This window comes from Bradysia coprophila, unplaced genomic scaffold, assembly GCF_014529535.1.
Source record: "Bradysia coprophila strain Holo2 unplaced genomic scaffold, BU_Bcop_v1 contig_193, whole genome shotgun sequence".
Taxonomy (NCBI): Eukaryota; Metazoa; Arthropoda; class Insecta; order Diptera; family Sciaridae; genus Bradysia; species Bradysia coprophila.
Genome location: NW_023503456.1, coordinates 1,438,232 through 1,454,145, shown reverse-complemented (window position 1 = coordinate 1,454,145; position 15,914 = coordinate 1,438,232). Strand labels below are relative to the sequence as shown.

At 35.8% G+C, this 15,914-nt stretch overlaps 1 protein-coding gene and 1 long non-coding RNA gene across 2 annotated transcripts in view; one reads left to right on the top strand and one right to left on the bottom strand.

Moving 5' to 3' along the window:
• The window catches only part of LOC119075208, a 274,735-nt gene that overhangs the window by 155,896 nt on the left and 102,925 nt on the right, over positions 1 to 15,914 (bottom strand). The gene's annotated exons all lie outside the window — the stretch shown is intronic.
• Positions 1 to 15,914, top strand: part of LOC119075202 (zwei Ig domain protein zig-8-like) — a 113,092-nt gene that overhangs the window by 32,880 nt on the left and 64,298 nt on the right. The window lies entirely within an intron of this gene.

Below are 15,914 nucleotides of genomic sequence, written 5' to 3'. Positions count from 1 at the left end.
ACGCTGGAACTTTAGACACCCTGGAAAGTAGTAAAGGAGTCCAGGGTTACCTCCAAATAAAATTTAAAACATAGCTAACGCCGACCCGTACGAAACACCTATTCGTATCAAAAGCCTTTAATGTGAAACTCTTCATTTCTCTTCCTTCATTTTGAAACAATCAATATCGACAGCCCCGTACGAAGTCAAATTCCATAAATTCCTATTTAAGGCCCGTCATTGGGAAATGACAGGACAGTTTCCCGAAAATGTATGGAAAATTTTATCACAAAAATTCACCGAAAAAATTCAAAGAAACTCACCTCTTATGCTTTCCATTGTATTCGGTCATGGTCTCTTTAGGTCGCCAAGGCATATCTGAACATTAAACACTTTTTACTTGATGAAAAAACAATTTTTTTTTTGTTTTGTCGCAACAAAAACACAGAAAATATTTGGACACAACTGAGACACTCCGCTACTATAAGTACTGGAATGAATGTTTGCTGTGTTCACTTCGGCGGTAAAATATTTTAATTCAAAAAAGTGTCCGACCCTTCAACGATGGTAGAGATTTATTAAAATTGTAACCTCTCCCACTTCTTTAGTAAGCTAACAAAACTTCGCTGAGTCTAATTATGCCAACTCTTTGAATAAAAATATCGGCTGAGGTCGAATAATTGTCCGCTGAGCTTTAACAAACCTCCGCTGAGCTCTAATAATTCTCCTCTGAGCTTTGACAAACCTCTGATGTGCTCTAATAATTCTCCGCTAGGCTTCAGTAAGAGTCCGTCAGACCTTAGCACGTTGTAGTAAGGAAATGAAGCTAAGCGAACACTCAATAAGCATCAGCGGATACCTAATAATTGTTGCTATGATTTAATAAGACTCCACTTAGCTTTGGCAGATCTCTGCTGAGTGTCCGATTCGCTCCATTAACCCTTCCTGCAACTTGCTTAGGCCTAACGGACACTTCCTGAAGCCTAGCGGAGAATTATTACAGCTCAGCGGAGGTTTGTTAAAGCTCAGCGAAGAATTATTAGAACTCAGCCGATATTTTTATTCAAAGAGGTGGCATAATTAGACTTCGCGAAGTCTTCTTAGCTTACTAAAGAGGAACGAACATTTATTTACGCTCAGCGCAGTCTTACGAGAGGCTAAATTTTCAATAAATGCTCTCCCATCGTTGAGAGAATGTCCGCTGAGCTCTCGTACAGCTTAAAAAAAAAAGGTCGATGAGCATTATTAAATGTATACGCTACCCTTTGTCAACCGTTTGATGATTGTTTTTAAATGTCCGACACTTTTTTGAATGAAAATATTTTACCGCCGAAGTGAACACAGCAAACATTCATTCCAGTACTTATAGTAGCGGAGTGTCACAGTTATGTCGAAAAATTTTCTGTGTTTTTGTCGCGACAAAACAAAAAAAAACTTTTTGTTTTTGCATCGAGTAAAAAGTGTTTTAGTGTTCAAATATGCCTTGGCGACCTAAAGAGACTATGCCCGAATACAATGGAAAGCATAAGAGGTGAGTTTCTTTGAATTTTTCGGTGAATTTTTGTGATAAAATTTTGCATACATTTTCGGGAAACTGTCCTGTCATTTCCCAATGACGGGCCTTTTAAAGAGCTATATACCGGTATATAGGGAATGCAATACCGGACCGTTTTGTTCAATACCTGTATTCGGTATTTTGAGTTCCAATACCGGTATTAATACCGGTATTTTCGGTATTTTCAAGTGGTGTAAAAGTCGTGAAATTTAGAATGAGAAAACGCATTCTATCGGTAAAAAGAAATTACAATTAATAATTGAGCTTATCTGTGTGTATATATGGAAAGTTAGACGTATATGTAGTTTAGAACAATCATGTTTCATAAACAACGAACAAAGAAATGCTCCAAGTAAAGCGTTAATTATATTGGACGCGATGCGATTTTTAGCGCATATTTCCATATAACGCTTTACAGTTCGAGCGAATAAATTTACATCTCAAGTCGAGCGATTTTTGTTCGCTTGCATTTAACTCTCATCGCGCACTTGTTTCCTTTTTTTTCATTAAATCTAATAAAAAAACAGTTTGTCATTGATAAGCATTAACGTGACGAACGGAAAAGTGGTAAACGTCGTGAAATAAGTGATATTTAGTGACGCGATTTCATTCGCATCACGCGCAATAAAATTGCTGCTTAAATCGACAGACTGTAAGCTTTCGATCAAAGGCATCAATGAGGAATTATTCTCTCCATTCATACTACCTGGAGATGCTATTTCTCTTAATTTATGTTAGATACCTCCACAAGAAAAAGGAATGTTTTCAGTTTTCAGTATTTGGATAAGAGTTGAGTACTTAAAAAAAAATAGTTCAGGCTTCTATGGATTATTACCTATCTAGGCACATATAAATGCGTTCGATTTCAATAGGACCGTTTTTAAACGAATTCCATTTATACAGAAAAAAAATGACGTTAATCGATAATAACTGAGCAAGAACACTGTATCAAAACCGAGATCTAAACCTCAGTTCGATTGGTGTACATTTTGCTTGTGTATTTTAGTCTTACTTTCTCAGCGTCCCTAATTTTCCCAGCGCCCGGGCCCGGCCCGCTTGGCCCGCCTTATAATTCGGCTCTGACTGCATTGAAATGGAACGTTAAACTCGAGGACTTTCATTCTACCATAGAAATGTCAGAAACGTCACACGGACGAATGAACATAACCTAAAATTTTAATAAATCGAAAGGATGTTCAGATTTATGGATACATTCAACTGTGTGACATGTGACATTGCAAATCGTTACTGGAAAATGAACCATTTATAAAGTTGTTGTAGCCGAATCTGTCATATTGGCTCATCGGTTGTCTCTAATGCAAAATCTTTTACTTCAGCGGTTTTAACAAACATTTTGCTGTATAAGAGAACCTCTGCGCTCTGTCAGCTGTCATTGTTTATAGTGGTCGACTTTGGGGACTAGTCGTGTCCTTACTGTAGTGTCATAACATTCTTCACCGTCAATGCAATGTGAGTTTTTCCTCGACCTTAGGCACCTTGTACAAACTTGTATGTATCTAGAAAGCCAAACACGACCGTGTACACTTGAACACTTTAACAACTATTGTCGATATTAAACGGGATGTCCTACACCAGAACAATGAGAACTTTTAACAATTGAATTCGGATTTTATTCTCGAAATTCGAACTCAAAGTCGCCAACATTCATTTATGTTTCTCTCCCCGGCGCTCTTATATATCCTGATAATTCTGGTTGAAACGGGTGAACCGAACCGTTATAAAATAACGAAAACTTTACTGCTGAATGAAAGTACAATATAATTTCAGTCAAACTATTCATAAAACAATCGTTAATATTACCAAGTACGACTGTACGACGAGCATTCATATTATATACATAAACCACATTTTCAGGACCAAGACCATATTTAGTTTTCGCCGAACCAAGGCCAATTAATTAAAGTCGTAAAAAGCGAAATTTATATTTCTGAATGTGAGAGCAGAGACAAAAAAGGACTAAAAGCTAAATAACATAAAATGGTAAATCTCTGAATAATTCTGTCGAACGATGAATAGAGAGATTATTGGAGGAAAAACCAACATACTTATCCGGGACATGAATGTGTATGAAGAAATTGTCAATTTATATATTGCGCTTGTTTTAAACCATCCGCGCCGCGCCATCATTATATGTACGATATATTTGTTCGAGAGATGAATGATAGACACCATGGACGGGGTAAAAATTTATTGCCATGTGAATAATGATTTCAGCATTACCATAAAAAATGCTGTCTACAACTTATTCTGCTCCAGAATCATCCGTCTGGTGATCTCCATTTGTGTGTGTCTGTGTGTGTAGAGATATTTTACTTCCAACCGTTATGGGAGCGAGTAATTTATGGCAAGAATAAAGTACAGAAAATAATGTTTCTGGATGTGCAATGGGCAAACAAATTTATCGTTTATCGTTTTAAGCTCTTAAAATGCGAACTTTTTTTTTTTGTATTCTCTGGAAAGTTTTGAACAATTTTAAAGTTTCAAACAATTTCAGTTGTAAAAATCCTCAATGAAAACGATTTTTGAATCGAATTGGATAATCAGGATTCATTCGAACTTTTCGGATTTATGTACCGGATACTACACAATCTTCTCCGAATTCAATTGTTTTGTTATTTGGAGGAATGTTTGTTTCGCGTCGAGAAAGTAAGACACCGGATTGTTGGTATATCTTCTTAATTAGTTGGGTTTCCTGTGGATTTCGTACCAGCCGTATAATGTATTGCAATTTACTTGAAAACTACAAAAGCACCATCCTCGTTTTCATTACTGAATACGGTTGTTTTATGACAAGAGTTGAAAAGGTCGACAACATCCATCTTATTAAGTCCCCACATGGGGGCTCAACCGATGTTAGGGTTTGAAAAAAAAACTAGTTGAAACGGAGGATGATGAATGACAGCTGTTACATATAAAAAGCAAATGCACAAAAATGTATATGGAGCTGTCATTGTTTGAGGTTAGGTTTGTGAAATTGACAACTCATTTGACACTATTTTGAGAGAAGAAACCCTTACTTGACACTGATCTATCGTAATGCTTAATTTCCTCTTACTCCGTTTGCGCTCCGTTTAGCTAAACAACACCCCTTTTTTTTAGTGTTTAAAACGTAAACAGCTGAAATCAAGCATAAGGAAAACACGTTTTTTGACAGGCCGTAAGCAACCGACAGTCATTCACAGAAGCAATTATAACTAAAACAAATTCTTTCGTTAAATATTCAAAGTGAATGGAATTGAAAAATTTAAATTCCTTCGACTGACTAATTTACTGGTTTCAGAATGTCAGTCACTGTACACCACTTATTTCGTGTATTTTAAATCGCTGTCACCCATAGTGACAAAACATATTGTTGACGAAATGTTCACAAAAGCGTTGAGGTTATGGCTCTGGAGGATGCTCTGACAGGAGAAATACGTTTTGTGAAGACATTTGACGTTCAAGATTTGAGCAAGCAAATGGAAAAAAATTGTAGAAATTGTATACGCTGACTTCGCGTGATGCTCCAATTTCTAACAACGAGGGGTGACGCACTTCTGGAAACAAAGTACTATTGTACTGCATATTCTGCACATTCTGCATAGTGATATGTGTTTGAGCTTAATCGATTACATTCGGATGGTATTTGAGAGAAACCAGAAATAAAAAAATTTTTAGGAGTCATAATCAGAGGAATGATAACAGGTGGTGCTGCGTAAACCCAACAAGAAAAAGGTTTGAATTTTCGAGGTGGCCTCACAGTCGTCCGTTTTCCAGTAGTTTATTTGACAGTTGGAATTAAAATCATGAAAAAATCTTGTAAACGATACGTAAACGGAGACAAAACGAACGCCTGCGAATTCAAGTTAAGGCCCGTCATTGGGAAATGACAGGACAGTTTCCCGAAAATGTATGTAAAATTTGATCACAAAAATTCAAAGAAAAAATTCAAAGAAACTCACCTCTTATGCTTCCCATTTTATTCGGGCATAGTCTCTTTAGGTCGCCAAGGCATATTTGAACACTAAACACTTTTTACTCGATGCAAAAACAAAAAGTTTTTTTTTGTTTTGTCGCGACAAAAACACAGAAAATATTTCGACACAACTGTGACACTCCGCTACTATAAGTACTGGAATGAATGTTTGCTGTGTTCACTTCGGCGGTAAAATATTTTCATTCAAAAAAGTGTCGGACATTTAAAAACAATCATCAAACGGTTGACAAAGGGTAGCGTATACATTTAATAATGCTCATCGTCCATTTTTTAAAGCTTTACGAGAGCTCAGCGGACATTCTTTCAACGATGAGAGAGCATTTATTAAAAATTTAGCATCTCGTAAGACTGCGCTGAGCGTAAATAAATGTTCGTTCCTCTTTAGTAAGCTAAGAAGACTTCGCGAAGTCTAATTATGCCACCTCTTTGAATAAAAATATCGGCTGAGTTCTAATAATTCTCCGCTAGGCTTCAGGAAGTGTCCGTTAGGCCTAATGCTCAAAACAAACGAGGCATTGAAAACGTGTTTTGGTTCTAGTTTTCATTGACAGATGCAGTAATCGCGATTTTGAATAGAAAAAGTTCTAACTTCATTTGACAGTTTCGAAAATTTCGTCATGAAAAATAGGACCAAAACACGTTTTCAATGCCTCGTTTGTTTTGAGCATAAGCAAGTTGCAGGAACTCTTAATGGAGCGAATCGGAAACTCAGCGGAGATCTGCCAAAGCTAAGTGGAGTCTTATTAAATCGTAGCAACAATTATTAGGTATCCGCTGATGCTCATTGAGTGTGCGCTTAGCTTCATTGCCTTACTACAACGTGCTAAGGTCTGACGGACTCTTACTGAAGCCTAGCGGAGAATTATTAGATGTTTGTCAAAGCTCAGCAGAGAATTATTAGAGCTCAGCGGAGGTTTGTTAAAGCTCAGCGGAGAATTATTCGACCTCAGCCGATATTTTTGTTCAAAGAGGTGGCATAATTAGACTCAGCGAAGTGTTGTTAGCTTACTAAAGAAGTGGGAGAGGTTACAATTTTAATAAATGTCTACCATCGTTGAAGTGTCCGAAACTTTTTTGAATGAAAATATTTTACCGCCGAAGTGAACACAGCAAACATTCATTCTAGTACTTATGTTAGCGGAGTGTCACAGTTTTGTCGAAATATTTTCTGTGTTTTTGTCGCGACAAAACAAAAAAAAAACTCGAGTAAAAAGTGTTTAGTGTTTAAATATGCCTTGGCGATCAAAAGAGACTGTGCACGAATACAATGGAAAGCATCATGGGTGAGTTTCTTTGAATTTTTTCGGTGAATTTTTGTGATAAAATTTTTCCATTCATTTTCGGGAAACTGTCCTGTCATTTCCCAATGACGGGCCTTAAGGCTAGATTTCCACTTAACAAAAATGACCACCGTGCTACGTTTTCCATTGTTTAGCCTGGTGTGAATAGCGAATTACAACGGAAACCGCAGCATAATTGTAGGTCTTATCAATGCAAGATTGCTCGTGTGCTTTCCGCCTTAAATAAGCCTTTTTAATTCACCTGTAAACGAAAGCATCGACTAAACTGAGCCATACCATATATGTGTAATGTCCTCTTAACACTAGATATACTCGGTATGTTAAAACTAATGAAGTAGTAGACCGAAATCTATCAAAAACAATTCGAACAAAAGAAGTAAAAGATTCGATATTGGTGCTCGTTGTATGCGAAAGATTAACAGACTTCATGATTATTCAGTGTGACGAACGGTTGGTATAACCGTTGTAGTAAAGAAACCGTTGAAATTCTTTGTCTAATTTCTTCTTCTTGCTGGTTTATCCTGTTGTTAACGAATGCACAAACACACGTCCCCATGCATCTACGTAGTGAAATAGGAAACCGATTGAAACTTTAACTTCTCAACAACAAACTTTCAAAACTGAATCACCACAAATTAACAATTAATTTTCAATATTTAGATTCTGAAGTACTAAAGTAACTCATCTGGAAAATTATGACTTTCCACTTAGTGTATGACGCGTTTCTATATGCGCCATCCTTTATGCTTCCTTGTTAGTATATATCTACAGATTGTGCACCAAAAACTTTGAAAGTTATTCAAATTAACAAGCATCTAATGAACGGTTCAACACATGATGGGATGCGTATCTGTTACTCCAGTTCAAACTCTGAACGAACAATCATTCGACGAATTAAAGAAGCCCCAATTATTTTGTTGGCAGAAGTTTTACCCAACCACCTTAATCCGAGGCTTAAATTCTGCTACGAGAACTTTGCCTGTTGTTCGAACTCAATTTCGCTAAACGCTGAAATCGGTTCGAACAAAATAATTTAGAAATATTTGGTTTATGAAGCTGATTATTCACACTTAGCACAATCGGATTCCAATGTGGATTTTCCAGTCAATTTACCGAATTTATTATATGCGTCGAACAGAAAGAACAACCATTGAAAATCGAAGAAATTGGGGAGATTTGCTCTCGTTAAAACAAAAATTATGTAATGCCATCCGTTCCGTATCGCGGTGGTACAGATAGCGCACCAGAAATTATAATCATCATAAATCATACCATCAGCATTTTTGGTCTTTTTTTCCTCTTCCTTCTTCCAGCATTTAAGCCAGCCGCCACACATCTATTTATGTGTGTACACTGTACGTACATCCACACGACCATAAAAAAAATCAATAAAAATAAATAAAGATTGTCCCAGAAGCTAAATCCGCAGAGCTTATGTGTTGTGTTTCCTATTCCGAAAAAGCTTTAGTGTGTAACCCAGAGTTACACACAAGAGAGAGGATATTTAATGCAGACAGTGAGGCGGCTTTTACTTATGGTAGCACACACTCAGTGAGGAAAATTGCTAATTTATTGCAGATGGTGATGGCAGACGATTTTCGATAGTTAATTGATTTGATTCCCAGCCAATAATTGTAAATTATAATTATGCCACAACAATTTTGTGGCTCATCAATTCTTATATTGTCGGCAGATTTACATTTGCTTTTCCTTTTTTATGTGTGCCATATGGATTGGGATTCGCGTTACAATCAAAAAACAAATTGTTTGGGTTTTATCATCAGCAATACATCGGGGAGGTGCGGGAAAACAGAGGAAAAGTAGGAAAATATTCAGTTTCTCTTGCTTTATCGCCAGTAGGTTCTGTTGTACAAACTCGATTTTCCTAAAAATTAAATATTTTGTTTTGTCTCCTCAGTAACTTTCATGTGATATATCGCACATCATTTTACGGTGGGGTTGAACAAAGCTTAAATAGAGTCGCGACACCACCTCTGATTTTTTTCAAATATTCTTATTGAGGGACTCGAGTACAATAAGGAACCACATTCAGTTCGCAAAATTTTCCAGCCGTTTCGGAGAACCGGCACTCATGGCCGTGCGGGACCGACGTGTCAATTTGAATACAGATTGTTATCGCAACGGATAGAGGGAATAATTCTAAGCCAATTCGTATAGAAATGGCTCCCCTCGACAACTTGATCACGTAGCTACAGCCAGCTAAAGTCGAAAATTCGATATCTTTGAATGGTGATATGTTCAAGACGAAGAAAGTTTGAAACTCTTTGAATGGCGATATTGGTAGAGGATTTCATGCCCTATTAAACGCCGAGAATGGATTTTACAAAATTTGTCTGAATTGTACAATATTTGAACTATTTTATTTTCACCATCCTCGGCGAAACTAGGACTCATCTGCAATACACAGGTTGACCCTGTCTGCAACAAAACAATAATGCCTGATCAGCCTGCAGTCTAAGCTTTAAAACAATACCACACTTGCCATACCAGCCTCACAACAAGTATCTGTTGCGACATTTTGTTTGCACCAAGGTCACTCTACGACGAAATTTTCAATTTATCATCTATCTTCAAGTGTCCGTTCGTTTAGGTTGAGTGTAATTGTTATCCATTCTTCATAAATAATTGGCTTAAGCTATTTGAAGCATTTCTTACGTTAATTACGTGCATCTGTAGTCGGTTAAACCTGATTTCCACATATTTTTGGGGTAAATTTCCTCTAACGGCTAACGAAATCAGCTTTAACCGACTACAGATACACGTAATTAATGTAAGAACTGGTTCAAATAACTGAAGCCACTTATTTATGAAGAATGGATAACAATTCCACTCATCCTAAAGGAACGTGCACTTGAAGATGGATGATAAATTGAAAATTTCGTCGTAGAGTGACCTTGGTGCAAACAAAATGTCGCGTCGTAACAGATACTTGTTGTGAGGCTGGTATGGCGAGTGTGGTATCGTTGTTAAGCTTAGACTGCAGGCTGATCAGGCATTATTGTTTTGTTGCAGACAGGGTCAACCTGTGTATTGCAGATGAGTCCTAGTTTCGCCGAGGATGTTGAAAATAAAATTTTTCAAATATTTTACAATTCAGACAAAACTTGTAAAATCCATTCTCGGCGTTTAATAGGGCATGAAATCCTCTACCAATATCGCCATTCAAAGAGTTTCAAACTTTCTTCGTCTTGAACATATCACCATTCAAAGATATCGAATTTTCGACTTTAGCTGGCTGTAGCTACGTGATCAAGTTGTCGAGGGGAGCCATTTCTATACGAATTGGCTTAGAATTATTCCCTCTATCCGTTGCGATAACAATCTGTATTCAAATTGACACGTCGGTCCCGCACGGCCATGAGTGCCGGTTCTCCGAAACGGCTGGAAAATTTTGCGAACTGAATGTGGTTCCTTATTGTACTCGAAGGATATTTGAAAAAAATCAGAGGTGGTGTCGCGACTCTATTTAAGCTTTGTTCAACCCCACCGTGGCATTTCTCTACTTCGCTCGCTTATTCTCGCTTATAACTACTGATCGACTAACTCGATTTTCCTAATTTAGATATTTGGATTCGTCTAGAAACCTTCCGTTTGATGTTTTCCTGTTTTCCCGCAACTTGGTGCAGTTTACATCCGGTTTAGTTCATCACATTCCCTGTAGACCTGCGGCGACTAGCTTTTTTTCCAGTTTGTTTCTGAATTCAACAAAAGAATTTTCAGCATTTTCAATATAAAACCTCAATTACTGAGGCACTTGGGGGATAAAAATGTAAAACGTAAAAATATCTCGCCGTGTCAGTTTAAAAAAAAAACTTTTTCTTTTACAATAATGACATCTGGTAGTGGATTGAGTTTTATGCGCCAGTGGCAACCATAAAATCATATTCAATTATCCTCATACGGATATATCAGGATATTATAAAACTCATTCGGTGCGCGGTGTTACCAACGTTGTTGTTCAAAGTAAAATTGAATTGATGAGTACTGTGTTCTTATCAAAAGCCTCTTATGGATGAGGCAGTATTTTAACCACCATCAAAGGAACAAATGAAGTGGTAGTTAAGATTACAGGCATCAAACCGTACCCGAAAGTGGATTTATTTAACTCATTTTTGGACTTTTTTTTGGCCATTTTCAAGTTATTCTTGTTCATTTCCGTTCTATTTTTGTAAATTTTGGTCATTTTGGGGGGGTGGTTGTGGTGGTGGTAAAAAATTCTGAGTCATTTGTGAACAGCCCCTTAGGGAAACGGAAACTGTGAACGGAAATGAACAAGAATAACTTGAAAAGGGCCAAAAAAAATCCAAAAATGAGTATTTTTGTGAGACCCCCCCCCCCTTAGAGTGTGACGTTATATATGTACAGCCCCTTACTTTTGATTTTATTGATGTGTTACTTTAGCAAATTATAAACAAAATGTAAGTTGCGTTTTTTACTGCTCTCTGTACAAGTGCATCACCTTCCCTTTTCGATCAATAATTCTAATCACATTGGCGTGGGGTAATTTGGCACACGGTGCTAAAACAACGCATTTTTCAACTACGCAAAACGTAAACTCGCACGCAGTTTCTACTTACAAACATTTTGTAAAAGGGAAAATCACTTTAATGACAAAGCTAACAAATATTTGTAGCATTAAATTTGCGTGTGCGAGATTGTCAAAAATTCATTTTAAAAATGTCTATTTTTTGCTTCGTGTGCCAAATTAACCGATACCCCCATTCTGCATTTAACTATTCATATCGTGAGCCTCGTCTTCGATCCGAATTTGCAATGTTAGATGAACGACACAATCATGTCCGGAGCGATATCGGAGGACTTGACGCAGTCTAACCCCCAAAAAAAGAACGAAGAAGTTTTTTGAGACGCGGCAACTATGTATAGCCGAACATTTCAGTTATTTTCAAATTTCGTCAAATTTTCGAATTTTGTTAAATTTTCGTCGAATTTTCGAATTTCGTTAAATTTTCGTCAAATTTTCGAATTTCGTTAAATTTTCGTCAAATTTTCGAATTTCGTCAAATGTTCGAATTTCGTCAAATGTTCGAATTTCGTTAAATTTTCGATTTTCGTCAAATTTTCGATTTTCGTCAAATTTTCGATTTTCGTCAAATGTTCGAATTTCGTCAAATTTTCAAATTTCGTCAAATTTTCGAATTAAGTCAAATTTTCGAATTTCTTCAAATTTTCGATTTTCGTCAAATGTTCGAATTTCGTCAAATGTTCGAATTTCGTTAAATTTTCGATTTTCGTCAAATTTTCAAATTTCTTCAAATTTTCGAATTTCGTCAAATTTTCAAATTTCGTCAAATTTTCGAATTAGGTCAAATTTTCGAATTAAGTCAAATTTTCGAATTTCGTCAAATTTTCGATTTTCGTCAAATTTTTTAATTAGAACTGTTCTAAAAAGCACTTCATAAACGACTGATATCCCAACAAAAATCTCTTCGAGAAAAGTGTGACGCAGTCTTTGAAGTACAATTTCTAAAATGATTGATATCGCTATAGTTGACGCTTTCAGCTTCGTTACGCAACAATTAAATTTTACTCCTAATTAGTTCAAACAAGCTGGCTTAGTTTTATCTCATCATCTGCCAAATAATTTTTACCAAAAAAAATTTGACCGAAAACAACCAAAGACTGCGTCACACTTTTCTCGAAGAGATTTTTGTTGGGATAAACATAACGTAAGAAACAGTTCAGAATTCTATAGAGGAGCTCCCTAGGGGATGAACGTTGTTTTTTTAAACGTTTATATCATAGATTTAGAAATGCGAATTCTGTAATTTCCGGAAACTCTTTTCAAATCACCAAACAGCAGATTGTATTATGGTATTCAATTAATGTCATTTTGAGTTTATTCTTCTGAATAAGATTCGGTTTTCGGTGGAGATTAAAACAACCACCGGTTTTCTTTGAATGCGAACAATTGTAGACGTTTTTTTCTGTTAATTTATGAGAAATTTTCGTGAACTTGATATTATATCGGTTTGACGACTTATTGCCGTTTTCATTTCTCTCTCTCTATCTCTATCTTTTCGATAATAAAAAAACCTGCATAACGTTTGGGATTCTAACATTTTCTTAAAATAGAAAGCGAAATATTTGTCGTAAATATGACAGAAATTCTTGTAGCAGAGACATGAGTGAAAGAAAAAAACAATATTTTCCATCGCAATCTGAACGAAATAATAAAAAAAAAAGAAAATTTCTCCGAAACGAACAAAAACAATTGAAAACTTGACGTTCATTCATGGTGAATTATTCAAGTATTCATAACGACTGAAAAACAAAACAAAACAAAAAAAAATGTTTTGTTATCCGAACGAAAGAAAAGGAAAAAAAGTTAGTAAAACAAATTTTCCACGCTTTTTGTGTATTTCGGAAAATTATGAACATTTTTGTGTGGATTATTTTCGATTTCTTTTATTTTTTTAAATTTTTTTTTGGTTCTCTCGTCTTTTCTTTTTATTTTAGCATAAATGTATGGAACAGATATAGGTACGAATGTATATATGGTATGTAATATGAAATCCTTAAAATTCCTTATTAAAATTTACAGCACATTCATATACCTTTCAAGCAAAACAATAAAAAAAGAAGAAACCGCGCGTTTATCTCGAACATTTTTCCAAAAAATTTTTTTTTGTAAAACGAAAATGAATAAATTTAACTTATTTTTTCTCGTGGTACTTTTCCTCCAATGTTTCGGTTGTATTTTTACACCATTTTACGCATAAACCACTCACTCATCTTGTGTAGGGTGAATCGATTTTAGCAACTCGGAAATCAGGTTTTTTTGTCGAGAATAATCTAACTACAGAATTACTTTTTCATTTGTTATTATTTTTGCCGCACAGCAGGGGAAAACTCCGACAACTCAGAAACTCCGAAAAATCTGAACATTCCGAAAAAATGCTGAAAACTCCGAAAAATCCTTAAAAAATGATTTTTTTTAAATTATTCGCAGTTTTTTTTGGAGTTTTCAAAATCCAAATAAAAAGAGCTGCTGCTCTACGACAACACAATTTAAACTTAATAAACACTCTCCATAATTTTCCTTCACCTCTCCAACGATTCCTCTCATGCCTTTGTAGTGACATCAAAATTGAACTTTCGGAATTCAAATAGGTCACACAAATAGGTCACACAAATAGGTCGAAAAGGAAAACAACTGATTCAAAAATGGAGCGTTGTATCGACCAGACGGTCAGTGGAATGCATTTTTGAATTTAGAGTACAAGAATAATAATCCTCCCGACAAGCGATTTGTAAACCTAAATTTTTACAAAAATTGTACAACCTTTTAGTCGCTCTTATTATCGGTAACATTAATACCGGAAAAATTTGGAAACTCCGAAAAATCATGAAAACTCAAAATTTCTGAAAGCTCCGAAAACTTCGAAGAAATACGGGAAAAAAATTTGACATTTTTTTTGGAATTGTTAGAAGTTTTCAAATTTCCAATAAGAACTGGCCGTTCGATGACTTAAACAATTTTGAACACATATATGCGTGTACAGGTGTGTGTAAAGTATGGTTTACCTCACACCAAGAATGTCTGACTCATACTACAGATAGCGTTCATTTAATTCAGATGGTCTCTCAGAACAGCAGCCATGTTCAAAGAGACACTCCGAAAATTCTCGCGCAGCACCGAAAAGTACGAATGGGACAAGATATGGATTTTGAAAATGTTACAATCGATCCATCCTACTCATCATATATTCTCACTTAGGTTGTGTATTATATGTCTGTGTTGCGATGCGATGTATATCTGCACCTACACCTAATATCTATCTACCTAAAAATCGACCCATTCGGAGTAATTTTTCACAGCCGGATAAATAACATAAAAAGATTTATACAAAATTTTACTTATGTTTTGAATCTCGGGAAAAGTTCATTGTAGCGAAAAATAAATAGACAAAAGTGAATATTCAAAGTTATAAAGCGTTTCGGCTTTAGCTTTCGTACCTTTCTTCATTCGCTTTGTTTTTTCTTTTCTTCTTCTTCTTTCTTTCGTTCCTTTTATCCGAATGAAGTTGTTTATGCTATCTTGGTTTCGGATGATATGAAAATTTGTTGATGATTCTTGGCAATCATTATTGTACTTTAAACTATATGGTAACATCAGGCAGATTAGCATATGGATTTTTAGTAAAATGGAAATTTCGATGGAAAATATTTCCCGGAAAAACGTAATTAAATTGGGCATATGTGTACACACATGCCACGTGTAACGGTACAACTGACATAATGTAAAATGTTACCGTAAAATGTCAGTTGATACAGTAGATTTTCACTGGAATTCCTGGGTGTAATACCCACCTAACCTTTCAACATCATCAACATATAACAAAGAAGAAAAGGGTTCAGATCTTTTCAACTTTTCATTTATTTTGTGGAGGCCTGTTATTATACGCTTGCTTTGTTGCTTTGTTGTAAAACTTTTGCGATGATTTGGAGAACAGATTTTTCGCATGCAATAAATTCGTATGTAACAGTGAGTATGGCCGTACCTGGCTGGAATGAATGAAGGTCACAATAACAATGGTCTACTTCATTTCGTTTACAAAGAAAATATGTAACAAATCCGGTGGCTGATATGACTCCTTGTGCTGTCAGATATGACCGTATCCCCAAACCCTATAGGAAATAAACAAACGCAATCTCAAGCATTAAAGGTGCTCAATGATAATACTTCAAGAAACAACTGGAATAAACAACAATTTTTCTGATTTCCTAATTTTTCAACTCTAAAAGAGCCCTAACGATACATCCTATTGTCTGCTACATATTCTGAAAAGATGGAGCATTTCCTGCACACAACTCGAATAAAAATGAAACTTCGTAAATATTACGGCTCTCGCTTCGCTTTCACTTCACATTCATTCAATATTTCTTACCCAAACAACTTGCAAGAAATCAGGTCTTTTGAGAATATCTCTATGATCACCAGACCGTTGCAGCCCCTCTTCGAACTTAACCTCAGGAATTTAATTCCCGTTCAAATAAAAAATGGTTTTGGAAAACTGTTCAGAATTGCTCGAGTTATCGA